At 38.3% G+C, this 15699-nt stretch overlaps 1 pseudogene; it reads left to right on the top strand.

Moving 5' to 3' along the window:
• Positions 1 to 369: 369 nt before the first annotated feature.
• Positions 370 to 1319, top strand: LOC126059444 (olfactory receptor 14A16-like; annotated as a pseudogene).
• The last annotated feature ends 14380 nt before the right edge of the window (positions 1320 to 15699 follow it).

Here is a 15699-nt window from a genome sequence, read left to right as displayed (position 1 = left end):
TTGTAAACAACTAATCTGAAATTTGTACTCAGGGTCCAAAATTTGTGTCTTTTCCCACTACATATTTCAATATGAGGTATATGAAATTCTATTTGAGTCAGACATGGAATATGGGCCTTAATCAACATAAAATGACACAGTGGATGATTTGGACTTGATTGATAACCATTTTCAGTTATACATTTAATGCAATTATTTGTGTTAAATTACCTCCTGAAGACTTGGTGGTGTTACTCTTCTATGGCATGGAATACCTGCACATGTGATCGGGAGAAAGTGAACCTGAGAAAGAAGAAGAGTAAACTTCCTTGACTAAATCACAAGTTGTTCATTTTATTTTTTTAGAGGCATGATTAAACACCCAGAGAAATGAACAACTTCACCTCTGTGACCATGTTCTTCCTAATGGGATTTTCTGATGTTCGGGAGATCCAGATCTTACACGCTGTGTTGTTTTTGCTGATTTTCCTGGTAGCTGTACTGGGGAACGTTCTCATCATCACCCTCACAAGCAAGGATCATCGGCTCCACACCCCTATGTATTTCTTCCTGAAGAACTTGTCCTTTCTGGATCTCTGCCTCATTTCCATCACTGTTCCCAAATCCATCGCAAACTCTCTGGCTCATCACAACATCATCTCATTCCTTGGTTGTGTTTCACAGGTATTTTTCTTCATCCTCTCAGCCACTACAGAAGTATCTCTACTCACAGTGATGTCTTATGACCGCTACGTTGCCATCTGCCACCCACTGAGGTATGAAGTCCTCATGAGCCATGGAGCCTGTGTGCAGATGGCAGCTTCCTCATGGGTCAGTGGAGTTCTCAATGCAGTTCCGCACACAGCTTCTACCTTCTCCATACCTGTGTGTGGGTCTCCTGAAGTTCATCAGTTCTTCTGTGATGTTCCACAACTGCTCTCCCTCACCTGTTCTTATAATACTGTGGAATTAGTAGTCATTGGGCTCAGCCTGGTGTTAGATTTTGGCTGTTTTGTGTTTATAGATATCTCTTACATTCACATCTTCTCCACTATTCTGAGAATCCCATCCAGAGGAGGCAGGTCCAAAGCTTTCTCCACATGCTTGCCTCACCTCACTGTTGTGACTATCTTTCTCTTTTCTGTTTTTTTTTTTTTTTTGCCTATTTACGACCCTTACCCGAATCTCCATCACCATTGGATTTGCTGGTTTCAGTATTCTATACTATGGTGCCACCCACCATGAATCCCGTCATCTACAGTCTGAGAAATAAGGATATGAAGATGGCATTAAAGAAACTGTTAAAGAGTAGGCAATGCCCTTCAAACTCGGAGGGTTAATGTCACATATATCATGATCTTTCAGTCACTGGCAGAATTGTTTGAACAATCTGGTTGCATAGTCTGAAAATAATATCGGATATTTAAAGTAAGAATTACCATGAAAACTCTTTAAAATGCTATTAATGGGCACTGTCTATCAGTAGATGGAGTGGAAAAACCAGTAGTTCCACTTATAATTGGGCAGATATATGCTACCCTTGTATTTATCATGTTAATTGAAAAACAAACAAAAAAACAATTATTTTCCAGTTAGTTCTGACTCTTGATGACTCCATGTGTGGAGAGTACAACTGGGTCCATAGAGTTTTCAAGGCTGTGGCCTTTCAGAACCTGATCTCTGGCCTTTCTTTGGAGGCCTCTGGGTGAGTTTAAACATTCGGCCTTTCAATTAGTTGTTGAGGGCTTAACCATTTGGTGCAGTGGTTAAGAGCTATATCTGCTAATCAAAAGGTTGGCAGTTTGAATCTACTGGTGGCTTCTTAGAAACCCTATGGGGCAGTTCTACTCAGTCTTATAGGGTTGCTATGAGTCATAATCTACTCAGCTGCAATGGGTTTGTATGATTTTTCTTTTTGTTTGTTGGTCTTTTTTAAGACTCCTTATGGGGACACTTTTGAATTCAAACAATGCTTCATGCCTTCTGGATATTCAACTCACTTATGATCATAACACTATTTCTCTATTCCTGATGTACTGTTATATTTTCCTGCTCCAGTCATGAGATTACCTTTACTTAGATTTCTCCAACCTAGTCCACTTTCCTGTTAGATGTTTTCTTAATACCATTTCCTTATCTATCATAGAACTTACCTTAGTTGTAATTTGAGATTTATTTCTCTAAGGCTTTGTTATGTTTTTCTTCATTACACTGTGTGATCCTTGTGGACAGTGGCTGTATCTCTTATGTCTTGCTTAGTGTGTGGCCTAGAATAGAAATAAAGTATTTATTTAATATATTAATAGACAATATCCACATCTTTTCCTGGTCCCACAAAACTTTTGTTATTTCTTTATCATTAATCTGAGCTAAACCTGGAAACCTTGGTGGCGTAGTGATTAAGTGCTACGGCTGCTAACCAAGAGGCTGGCAGTTCGAATCCTCCAGGCGCTCCTTGGAAACTCTATGGGGCAGTTCTACTCTGTCCTATAAGGTCGTTATGAGTCAGAATCGACTTGAGGGCAGTGGATTTGGTTTCGGTTTTTTGAGCTTAATCTATTATCTCTATATTTGTAATGGATAGACTTCTAATTTATTCCAAAGGTAATGGATTATAATAAGTTCTGCAGTAGTTATGGACCTATGCACATATGTAGTTCACACGATCAGAAACTGTATTTTCCGCATGGACAAATAACTAATGGGTTTGTGGAATATAGAGAGGCAAAGCATTTGTGTGATTGAGTGGATATGTATACATTTTGTAGAAAAAAATATTTACATGACTGTAAAATATACTGGCTCATGTTCAAGTAGTTGAAATGTACCATATACGTGCTTGTTGTGTAGCAAATGAACTGACCTCATCCGCTGCAAGAAGCCCCATTTATTCTACTTATATCCCTGCATGTTATGCTTTTCTCAGTTTAGACTTGAGTGCCTCTTCCATCCAAAACCAAATAAAATTTAATTATGTATTTGTTGACATTATTGGGGATTTGCATTGGCAGAGTACTTTTCCTAGAAACATGAAGAACTTCAATCTTGCATATGGTAGTCAAAATGGTGCCAAAGTTGTGTAAGTCCTAATTTGCAGAACCGTGAATATATTACCTTACATGGACAAAAGGGACTTTGCTGATGTTATTAAGGTTAAGGACCTTAATATGGAAAATTATCCTGGGTTATCCAGGTGGGAACAACCTAATCACATAAATTCTTAAAATCAAAGGAACTTTTACAACAGAAGTCAGAAAACCAGATAGATGGCATTGTGAGAGGGACTTGACCAGCCATTGCTGTCTTTGAAGATTGCAGAAGGTGCCCATGATTCAAAAATACCTAAGGCCTCTTGAATCTGAAAACTTTAAGGACACAATTTTTCCAGAAAAGAATGAATCCCATCAAAACCTTGATTTTAGCCCAGTGAGACTCAAGTCGAATTTCTGATCTTCTTCCTGTTGGGTCACTATGAGTCGACTGTGACTCAGCAACAACAGGCTTTTTTGGTTTTATTCACATATATAAAAATTACAAATTTAAATTTAATTAATATAAATTATAAACTGATTTGTGAAAATAAATTATAAATATTTGTTATATATCAGATAGATAATGCAAATATACATATACATATATAAAAAAATCACTAATCATAGGGTACATAGAAAAAAATAGCTAGAAGGCTGTGCTCCAAAAATGCTAAAACTGGTTACACTTCTCGGTGGTGAGATTATGAATAATTTGTATCATCTTTTTGCTTATCTACGATTTCTATTTATCTACAATAAACATTCATTTTTTGCACAATCAAAAAAATTTCTGATCTTCTGAACTATAAGATTGTAAATCTGTGTTGTATTAAACCACTAAATCTGTGGTAACTTGTTACTGCAGCAAGAGAAAACTAATACACTGCACAAAATTCAGTGCTTCATTATTATGCTATCATATTTGAGTTGCTGTGCATTTGATAAAAATAAAAGGAGAAGACAGAAATATTGCTATATTATATCTGAAACTCTCAAAATACCCATTAACTGTAGAATGGATAAATTTTTGGCATCCCTGAAAAAGTCAATACTACTCAGCAATGGAAATGAAAAATCTACATCTATACAAAATGGGCATAAGTCTTACAAATATAAAATTGAGAAAAATAAACCGAACAAAGAAGGCTATAAGTTGTAGAATGTCATTTATTTTATATAAAGATTAAAAACAGTCTCTATGCTGCCTGAGGTATGGGATAGATTCACCACAGGGCTTGTAACTAAAAAGAGGCATGAAAGGGGCTTCTGAGGTGCAGTATTTTTCTACTTCATGATCTGAATGCAGGTAACATGGATATAGGCAGTTTATAAAAATGCATCCAGCTGTATTCATATAATATGTTCAAGTTTCTGCTTGTAATATATAGTTTTTTTTTTTTACTGTGCTTTAGATGAAGGTTCACAGAACAAATTAGTTTCTCATTAAACAATTAGTACACATATTGTTTTATGACATTGGTTGCCAACCCCACAACATGACAGCACTCTCACTTTCTTGAGCTTGGGTTTCCTGTTACCAGCTTTCCTGTCCCCTCCTGCCTTCACATCCTTGCCCCTGGGCTGATATAGCCATTTAGTCTCATTTTATTTTATGGGCCTGTCTAATCTCTGGCTGAAGGATGAATCTCAGCAGTGACTTCATTACTGAACTGAAAGGATGTCCTGGGGCCATACTTTTGGTTTTTTTTTCCAGTCTCTGTCAGACCAGTAAGTCTGTTTTTTTGTTTGTTTGCTTGTGAGTCAGAATTTTGTTCTCCATTTTCCCCCATCTCTGTCTGGGACCCTTAAATGTGATCCTTGTCAGAGCAATCGGTGGTGGTAGCCAGTCACCATCTATACTCATTCTGGTATAGGATGTAGTCCTTCGGTCCATTAGACATTTGGGCTAATCTTTTCCTTGTGTCTTTGGTTTTCTTCATTCCTGCTTTCTCCAGATGGAGTGAGACCAGTGCAGTATCTTAGATGGCTGCTCGCAAGCTTTTAAGATACCAGGTGCTGCTGACCAAAGTAGAATGTAGAACGTTTTCTTTATAAACTATGTTATGCCAACTGAGCTAGATGTTCCCCGAGACCATGGTCACCACAGACCTCTGTCCAGAAATTCGGTCCCTCAGGAAGTTTGGATGTGTCTATGGAGCTTCCATGACCTTGCCTTGAACAAGTTGTGTGACTTCCCTAGTATTGTGTACTATCTCACCCTTCACAAAAGTTACCACTTATTTATTGTCCATTTAATGTTTTTCCATCACCACCCTTCCCCTTCCTTGTAAATGTCAAAGATTGTTTCTTTTTTGTGTATAATCATTTTCATGAATTAAAAAATTTTTTTTATTGCACTTTAGATGAAGATTACAGAACAAACAAGTTTCCCATTAAACAATTAATTCCCATATTGTTTTTTGACATTGGTTGCCAACCCCATGACATGCCAACACTCTCCCCTTCTTGACCTTGGGTTCATCATTTCTGGCTTTCTATACCCTCCTACCTTCTCTACTTTGTCCCTGGGCTGGTGTGCCCATTTAGTCTCATTTTGTTTTATGGGCCTGTCTAATATTTGGCTGAAGGTTGAACCTCAGGAGTGACTCCATTACCAAGCTATAAGGTGTCTGGGGGCCATACTCTCAATGTTTCTTCAGTCTCTGTCAGACCAGTAAATCTGGTCTTTTTAAAAATTTTGCGAGTTAGAATTTTGTTCTACATTTTTCTCCAGATCTGTCCAGGACCCTCGAATGTGATTCTGCCAGAACAGTCAATGGTGGTAACTGGGCACCATCTAGTTGTACTGGACTCAGTCTTGTGGAGGCTATAGTAGTTGTGTTCCATTAGTCCTTTAGATTAATCTTTCCTTTGTGTCTTTGGTTTTCTTCTTTCTCCCTTGCTCTGGAGAGTTTGAGACCAGTGGAGTATCTTAGATGGCCACTCACAAGCTTTTAAGGCCCCAGATGTTGCTGACCAAAATAAAGTGTAGAATATTTTTCTTTATAAACTATGTTATGCCAGTTGAGCTAGATGTTCACGGAGACCATGGTTCCCGCACGCCTCAGCCCAACAATTTGAGTAATGAATAACGAAGACCGAAGAAGAGTTGATGCCTTTGAATTGTGGTGTTGGAGAAGAATATTGAATATACTGTGGACTGCCAAAAGAACAAACAAATCTGTCTCAGAAGAAGTACAACCAGAATGCTCCTTAGAAGCGAGGACGGCGAGTCTGCGTCTTACATACTTTGAGCATGCTGTCAGGAGGGATCATTCCCTGGAGAAAGATATCATGCTTAGCAGAGTACAGGGTCAGCGGAAAGAGCAAGACCCTCAACCAGGTGGATTGACACAGTGGCTGCAACAATGAGCTCAAGCATAACAACAACTGTAAGGATGGCACAGGACTGCACAGTGTTTCGTTCTGTTGTGCACAGGGTCGCTATGAGTTGGAACCGACTCGACAGCACCTAACAACAACATATCCCTCATGAACACAGATGCAAAAATCCTCAACAAAATTCTAGCCAATAGAATTCAACAACATATCAAAAAAATAATTCACCATGACCAAATGGGATTCGTACCAGGTATGCAGGGATGGTTCAACATTTGAAAAAGAATTAATGTAATCCATCACATAAACAAAACAAAACAAAACAATCACATGATTTTATCAACTGATGCAGAAAAGGCATTTGACAAAGCTCAACACTCATTCATGATAAAAACTCTCAGCAAAATAGGAATAGAAGGAAAATTCCTCAACATAATGAAGGACATTTATACAAAGCCAGCAGCCAACATCACACCAAATGGAGAGAGCCTGAAAGCATTCCCCTTGAGATCGGGAACCAGACAAGGATGCCCTTTATCACTGCTCTTATTCAACATTGTGCTGGAGATCCTAGCCAGAGCAATTAGGCTAGACAAAGAAATAAAGGGCATCCAGATTGGCAAGGAAGAAGTATAATTATCTCTATTTGCAGACGACACGATCTTATACACAGAAAACCCTAAGGAATCCTCAAGAAAACTACTGAAACCAATAGAAGAGCTCAGCAGAGTATCAGGATACAAGATAAACATACAAAAATCAGTTGGATTCCTCTACACTAACAAAAAGAACATCAAAGAGGAAATCACCAAATCAATACCATTTACAGTAGCCTCCAAGAAGATAAAATACTTGGAATAAATATTACTGGAGGTGTAAAAGACTTATACAAAGAAAACTACAATACACTTCTGCAAGAAACCAGAAGAGACCTACATAAGTGGAAAAACATACCTTGATCATGGATAGGAAGGCTTAACATTATAAAAATGTCTGTTCTACCAAAAGCGATCTATACATTTAATGCAATTCTGACCCAAATTCCAATGGCATTCTTTAATGAGATGGAGAAACAAATCACCAACTTCGTATGGAAGGGAAAGAGGCCCCGGATAAGTAAAGCATTGCTGAAAAAGAAGAACAAAGTGGGAGCCCTTACTCTACCTGATTTCAGAGCCTATTATACCATCGCAGCAGTCAAAACAGCCTGGTACTGTTACAACAACTGATACACAGACCAATGGAACAGAATTGAGAATCCAGACATAAATCCACATATGAGCAGTGGATATTTGACAAAGGCCCTGAAACAGTTAAATGGAGAAAAGACAGTCTTTTTAACAAATGGTGCTGGCATAACTGGATATCCATCTGCAGAAAAATGAAACAAGACCCGTACCTCACTCCATGCAAAAAACGAGATCAAAATGGATCAAAGACATAAATATAAAATCTAAAACCATAAAAATCATGGAAGAAAAAATAGGGACAATGTTAGGAGCCCTAATATATGGCATAAACAGCATACAAATCATTATTAACAATGCAGAAGAAAAACTAGATAACTGTGACCTCCTAAAAATCAAACACCTATGCTCATCCAAAAAAGACTTCCCCAAAAGAGTAAAAAGATTACCTACAGACTGGGAAAAAGTTTTTAGCTATGACATTTCCGGTCAGCGCCTGTTCTCTAAAATCTACAGGATGCTGCAAAAACTCAATTGCAAAAAGACAAATAACCCAGTTAAAAAATGGGCAAAAGATATGAACAGACACTTCACTAATGAGGACATTCAGGTAGCTAACAAATAGATGAGGAAATGTTCATGATCATTAGCCATTAGAGAAATGAAAATCAAAACTACAAGGAGATTTCGTCTCAGTCCAACAAGGCTGGCATTAATCCAAAAAACGCAAAACAGTAAATGTTGGAGAGGCTGTGGAGAGATTGGAAAACTTATACACTGCTGTTGGGAATGTAAAATGGTACAACCACTTTGGAAAACAATTTAGCACTTTCTTAAAAAGTTAGAAATAAGATTACCTTATGATCCAAAAAAAATAAAATTTTTTTTTTTTTTTTTTTTTTTATGATCCAGCAATCCCACTCCTTGGAATATATCCTGGAGAAATAAGGGCCTTTACAGGAACAGATATATGCACACCCATGTTCATTGCAGCACTGTGTACAATAACAAAAAGATGTAAGCAATCAAGGTGCCCATCAACGGATGAACAGATTAACAAATTATTGTATATTCACACAATGGAATACTACATATCAATAAAGAACAGTGATGAATCTGTGAAACACTTCATACCATGGAGGAATCTGGAAGGCATTATGCTGAGTGAAATTAGCCAGATGCAAAAGGACAAATACGGAGGCGGGGCCAAGAGGGCTGACTACGTAGAAGCTACCTCAGATCCCTCTTGCAACAAAGACTCAGAAAAACAAGTGAATCGATCACATATATGACAATCTGTGAACCCTGACCATCAAACACAGATCTAAAGAGTTCACCTGAGTGACAGAGACTGAGAATGAACAACCATGGGGAAGCAGCGACTGTTTTTGGAGCATAGAGCCAGAGTCCCAGTCAGGAAACCTTGGTGCCCGGCTTTGGACTGGGTGCAGGGAGCTGAGCACGGCATCCTGAGATGGCGCAAACATGGGACACAGCCCTAACCCCCAGAAGTGACTTTGGGGGAAGCCCAGACAGTGCACGCAGGCAGCGCAGTGACACGGCTGACAGGAGGAGAAGTCACTGGGAGGCAGTGACTGCTTTTGGAGCCTGGAGTGCAGCATCCCAGCCGGGGAACCTGGGTGCTGTGCTATGGACTGGGAGCGGAGGAACTGACCACAGCTTCCGAGACAGCACAAGCATGAGATGGGGGCCTGACCCTCAGGGGCAATCTTGACCCAGCCAACACAAACAGATTACACACCCCTCAGGAATCTCAGATAAAATAGTCCTCACCAAGAAAGATAAGTAACTTTGTCTATATTCCAGGGTACTACTCTCTCCTATCTATCTGATCCCTCCCCTCCCCTTCCCAGGTGGCTTCATTAACATTGGAATTTCCTGAGCCAGAGAGTGAAGTGCGCTGCGGTTTTTCTTTTTTTGGTCTTTTCCTAACCCATTCTTCTGGCCTGAGATAAGCAGGTACAAAAAACCCAGGGACCAAAAATCCTTCCCTAATTGGACTAAAAATACAAAACCAGCTCCAGCCAAGCATATGTGATCCACAGCCTTGGGCTTTCATCCCTACAGGGAACAAGGTGGCTATTATAATGCAAAGGCAATTCTGATAGTGATCTGACTGTAATTGTTTAAGCTGATTACTGGAAAGACAAGTTTCCCAGGTCTGATATCTCGGCCTATTCAACAGAGCCCTCACTGACCCACAACAGGGAACTGAGGACTGAAGCTCCCCCCGGACCACCTAGTCTCCTGCCTTAGGGGTCTAAGAAGGGTGACACCTACCAGTCTGTAGAGGTACTGCCATTGGGGGCCTAAGGTACAGCAGCAGAGCCCACCCACCAAAGTGCTTTAGGAATACAGACACACCTACCTCACTGGCACTTGGGAGAAGTCTGTCAGCAACCTGCCCCCCCTGGAGTGTGAACCCTTGCTGGTACTAGAATCTGGTGCACACAACTATCACCACTACTTCTCTAGGTGGATAGGTGACAGTCTGCACCACACACTTGATGACCCCAAATCAGATTCTACTCAAGAATGGTGAATGAACTTTTAGGCTTATATATCTGGTAACAGCCCAAACCAGCTGGTAATAGGACATAAGTGATTCAAGGTCTACAACAATCAAGACAGCACAATCTAGTAGCCCATCTATGTACACTGAAAGAAAACAAAACAAGATAAGACTCAGTGAGTAAATATAAAATAAATCATTACAATATCTTAGAGATGGCTCGGAGACAGCAGTCAATATCCAACCACATGAAGAAGCAGACCATGATTGCTTCTACAACTACCCAAACTAAAGAATCAAAATCTTTCCCAAATGAAGATACAATCCTGGAATTGCCAGATGCAGAATATAAAAAAGTAATTTATTGAATGCTTCAAGACATTAAGGATGACCTCATAAATGAAATAAGGCAATCTACAGAAAAAGCCAAGGAACACAATGATAAAGCAGTTGAAGAACTCAAAAAGATTATTCAAGAACATAGTAGAAAAATTAATAAGATTCAAGAATCCATAGAGAGACAGCATTCAGAAATCCAAAAGATTAACAGTAAAATTACAGAACTAGGCAACTCAATAGGAAGTCAGAGCAGCAGACTCGAGCAACTGGAAGGCAGGGTGGGGGATCTGGAGGGCAAGGGAATTGACACCCATATAGCTGAAAAAAAAATCAGATAAAAGAATTAAAAAAATGAAGAAACCCTAAGAATCATGTGGGACTCTATCAAGAAGAATAAATTGCATGTGATTGGAGTGCCAGAACAGGGAGGGATAACAGAAAATACAGAGAAAATAGTTGAAGATCTGTTGGCAGAAAGCTTCCCTGACATCATGAAAGACAAAAGGATATCCAAGATACTCATCAAACCACATATAAGATTGATCCAAAAACAAAATCACCAAGACATGTTATCATCAAACTTGCCAAAACCAAAGATAAAGATAAAATTTTAAAAGCAGCCAGGGATAAAAGAAAAGTCTCCTACAAAGAAGAAGCAATAAGAAAAAGTTCAGACTACTCAGCAGAAACCATGCAGTCAAGAAGGCAATGGGATGACATATATAGAACGCTGAAGGAGAAAAACTGCCAGCCAAGGATCATATATCCAGCGAAACTCTCTCTCAAATATAAAGGTGAAATTAAAACATTTACAGATAAACACAAGCTTAGAGAATTTGCAAAAACCAATCCAAAGCTACAAGAAATACTAAAGGAAATTGTTTGGTCAGAAAATCAATAATATCAGATACCAGCAAAACACAAGGTCACAGAACAGAACATCCTGATATCAACTCAAACAGGGAAATCACAAAAACAAATTAAGATTAATTTCAAAAAGAAAAAAGGGCTCAAAACAGGGAATCATTTAAGTCAATATGTAAAAGATCGCAATAATCAAAAAGAGGGACTAAATACAGGAGGCATAGAACTGCCATATGGAGAGGGAAACTAGGAGATATAGGACAATACAAGTTAGGTTTTTACTTAGAAAAATAGGGGTAAATATTAAGGTAGCCACAAAGAGGTCTAACAATTCCTTAACTCAAAATAAAAACCAAGAAAAACGTAATGATTCAGCAAACATAAATTCAACTACTATGAAAATGGGGAACACGCAATTTACAATGAAAAAGTCTCAGCACAAAAAAGTGGAAAAATGAAAATGTCAACAACACACACAAAAAGGCATCAAAATGACAACACTAAACACAAACTTATCTATAATTACGCTGAATGTAAATGGACTAAATGCACCAATAAAGAGACAGAGAGTCTCAGACTGGATAAAGAAACACGATCTGTCTATATACTACCTGCAAGAGACACACCTTAGACTTAGAGACACAAACCAACTAAAACTCAAAGGATGGAAAAAAATATATCAAGCAAACAACAAGCAAAAAAGAGCAAGCGTAGCAATATTAATATCTGACAAAATAGACTTTAGAGTAAAATCCACCACCAAGGATAAAGAAGGAAAATACATAATGATTAAAGGGACAATAGACCTGGAAGGTATAATCATATGAAATATTTATGCACCCAAAGACAGGGCTGTAAGATACATAGAACAAATTTTAACAGAACTGAAAAGTGAGATAGACACCTCCACAATTATAGTAGGAGACTTCAACACACCACTTTCGGAGAAGGACAGGACTTCAGTAAGAAGCTCAACAGAGACGTGGAAGACCTAATTGCTACAAACACCCAACTTGACTCATTGACTTATACAAACACTCCACCCAACAGCTGCAAAGTATACTTTTTTTTCTAGTGCACCTGAAACATTCTCTAGAATAGACCACATATTAGGTCATAAAACAAACCTTCGCAGAATCCAAAACATCGATATATTACAAAGCATGTTCTCAGACCACAAGGCCATAAAAGTGGAAATCAGTAACAGAAAAATTAGGAAAAAGAAATCAAATACTTGGAAACTGAACAATACCCTGCTCAGAAAAGACTGGGTTAGAGAAGACATTCAGGAGGGAATAAAGAAATTCATACTATGCAACGAGAATGAAAACACTTCCTATCAAAACCTCTGGGACACAGCAAAAGCAGTGCTCAGAGGTCAATTTATATCGATAAATGCACACAGACATAAAGAAGAAAGAGCCAAAATCAGAGAACTGTCCCTGCAACTTCAACAAATAGAAAGTGAGCAACAAAAGAATCCATCATGCACCAGGAGAAAACAAATAATAAAAATTAGAGCTGAACTAAGTGAATTAGAGGAGAGAAAAACAATTGAAGGAATTAACAAAGCCAAAAGTTGGTTCTTTGAAAATATTAACAAAATTGATAAACCATTGGCCAGACTGACTAAAGAAATACAGGAAAGGAAACAAATAACCCGAATAAGAAATGAGATGGGCCACATCACAACAGACCCAACTGAAATTAAAAGAATCATATCAGATTATTACGAAAAATTGTACTCTAACAAATTTGCAAACCTAGAAGAAATGGATGAAATCCTAGAAAAACACTACCTACCTAAACTAACACAATCAGAAGTAGAACAACTAAATAGACCCATAACAAAAAAAGAGATTGAAAAGGTAATCGAAAAACTCCCAATAAAAAAAAGCCCTGGACTGGACGGCTTCACTGCAGAGTATTACCAAACTTTCAGAGAAGAGTTAACACCACTACTACTAAAGGTATTTCAGAGCATAGAAAATGACGGAATACCACCCAACTCATTCTATGAAGCCACCATCTCCCTGATACCAAAACCAGGTAAAGACATCACAAAAAAAGAAAATTATAGACCTATATCCCTCATGAACATAGATGCAAAAATCCTCAACAAAACTCTAGCCAATAGAATTCAACAACATATCAAAAAAATAATTCACCACGACCAAGTGGGGTTTATACCAGGTATGCAAGGCTGGTTTGATATTAGAAAAACCATTAATATAATCCACCATATAATTAAAACAAAAGACAAAAACCACATGATCTTATCAATTGATGCAGAAAAGGCATTTGACAAAGTCCAACACCAATTCATGATAAAAACTCTCACCAAAATAGGAATTGAAGGAAAATTCCTCAACATAATAAAGGGCATCTATACAAAGCCAACAGCCAACATCACCCTAAATGGAGAGAGCCTGAAAGCATTTCCCTTGAGAATGGGAACCAGGCAAGGGTGCCCTTTATCACCTCTCTTATTCAACATTGTGCAAGAGGTCCTAGCCAGAGCAATTAGGCTAGACAAAGAAATAAAGGGCATCCGGATTGGCAAGGAGGAAGTAAAATTATCTCTATTTGCAGATGACATGATCATATACACAGAAAATCCTAAGGAATCCTCCAGAAAACTACTGAAACTAATAGAAGAATTTGGCAGAGTCTCAGGTTACGAGATAAACATACAAAAATCACTTGGATTCCTCTACATCAAGAAAAAGAACATTGAAGAGGAAATCACCAAATCAAAACCATTCACAGTAGCCCCCAAGAAGATAAAATACTTAGGAATAAATCTTACCAAGGATGTAAAAGACCTATACAAAGAAAACTACAAAGTACTAGTGCAAGAAACTGAAAAGGACCTACATAAGTGGAAAAACATACCTTGCTCATGGATCGGAAGAATTAACATAGTAAAAATGTCTATTCTATCAAAAGCCATCTCTACATACAATGCACTTCCGATCCAAATTCCAATGACATTTTTGAATGTGATGGAGAAACAAATCACCAACTTCATATGGAAGGGAAAGAAGTCCCGGATAAGTAAAGCATTACTGAAAAAGAAGAAGAAAATAGGAGGCCTCATTCCACCTGATTTTAGAACATATTATACAGCCACAGTATTCAAAACAGCCTAGTACTGGTAAAGCAACAGGCACATAGACCAATGGAACAGAATTGAGAACACAGATAGAAATCCATCCACATAGGAGCAGCTGATATTTGACAAAGGCCCAGGGTCAGTTAATCGGGAAAAAGATAGTCTTTTTAACAATGGTGCTGGCATAACTGGATATCCATTTGCAAAAAAATGAAACAGGACCCATACCTCACACCATGCACAAAAACTAACTCCCAGTGGGTCAAAGACCTATACATAAAGACTAAAATGATAAAGATCATGGAAGAGAAAATAGGGACAACATTTGGAGCCCTAATACAAGGCATAAACAGAATACAAAACATTACCAAAAATGACAAAGAGAAACCAGATAACTGGGAGCTCCTAAAAATCAAACACCTATGCTCATCTAAAGACTTCACCAAAAGAGTAAAAAGACCACCTACCCATTGGGAAAGAATTTTTAGCTATGACATCTTCGACCAGCGCCTGATCCCTAAAATCTACATGATTCTGTTAAAACTCAACCACAAAAAGACAAACAACCCAGTCAAGAAGTGGGCAAAGGATATGAACACACGCTTCACTAAAGAAGATATTCAGGCAGCTAACAGATACATGAGAAAATGCTCTCGATCATTAGCCATTAGAGAAATGCAAATCAAAACTACGATGAGATTCCATCTCACTCCAACGAGGCTGGCATTAATCTAAAAAACACAAGATAATAAATGTTGGAGGGGCTGCGGAAAGATTGGAACTCTTATACACTGCTGGTGGGAATGTCAAATGGTACAACCACTTTGGAAATCTATCTGGCGTTTTCTTAAAAAGTAAGAAATAGAACTACCATATAACCCACAAATCCCGCTCCTCGGAATATACCCTAGAGAAATAAGAGCCTTTCTAGGAACAGATACATGCACACCCATGTTTTTAGCAGCACTGTTTACAATAGCAAAAAGCTGGAAGCAACCAACGTGTCCATCAACAGATGAACGGTTAAAGAAATTGGGGTATATTCACACAATGGAATACTATGCATCGATAAAGAACAGTGACCAATCTGTGAGACATTTCTTAACATGGAGGAATCTGGAAGGCATTATGTGAAATTAGTCAGAGGCAAAAGGACAAATATTGTATAAGACCATTATTATAAGATCTTGAGAAATAGTATAAACTGAGAAGAACACATTCTTTTGTGGTTACGAGGGGGGGAGGGAGGGAGAGGGTTATTTACTGATTAGCTATTAGATAAGAACTACTTTAGATGAAGGGAAGGACAAT

Source organism: Elephas maximus, chromosome 16, assembly GCF_024166365.1.
Source record: "Elephas maximus indicus isolate mEleMax1 chromosome 16, mEleMax1 primary haplotype, whole genome shotgun sequence".
Lineage (NCBI taxonomy): Eukaryota > Metazoa > Chordata > Mammalia > Proboscidea > Elephantidae > Elephas > Elephas maximus.
The sequence above is the reverse complement of the archived record's forward strand: the minus strand, read 5'-3'. Positions and strand labels throughout refer to the sequence as shown.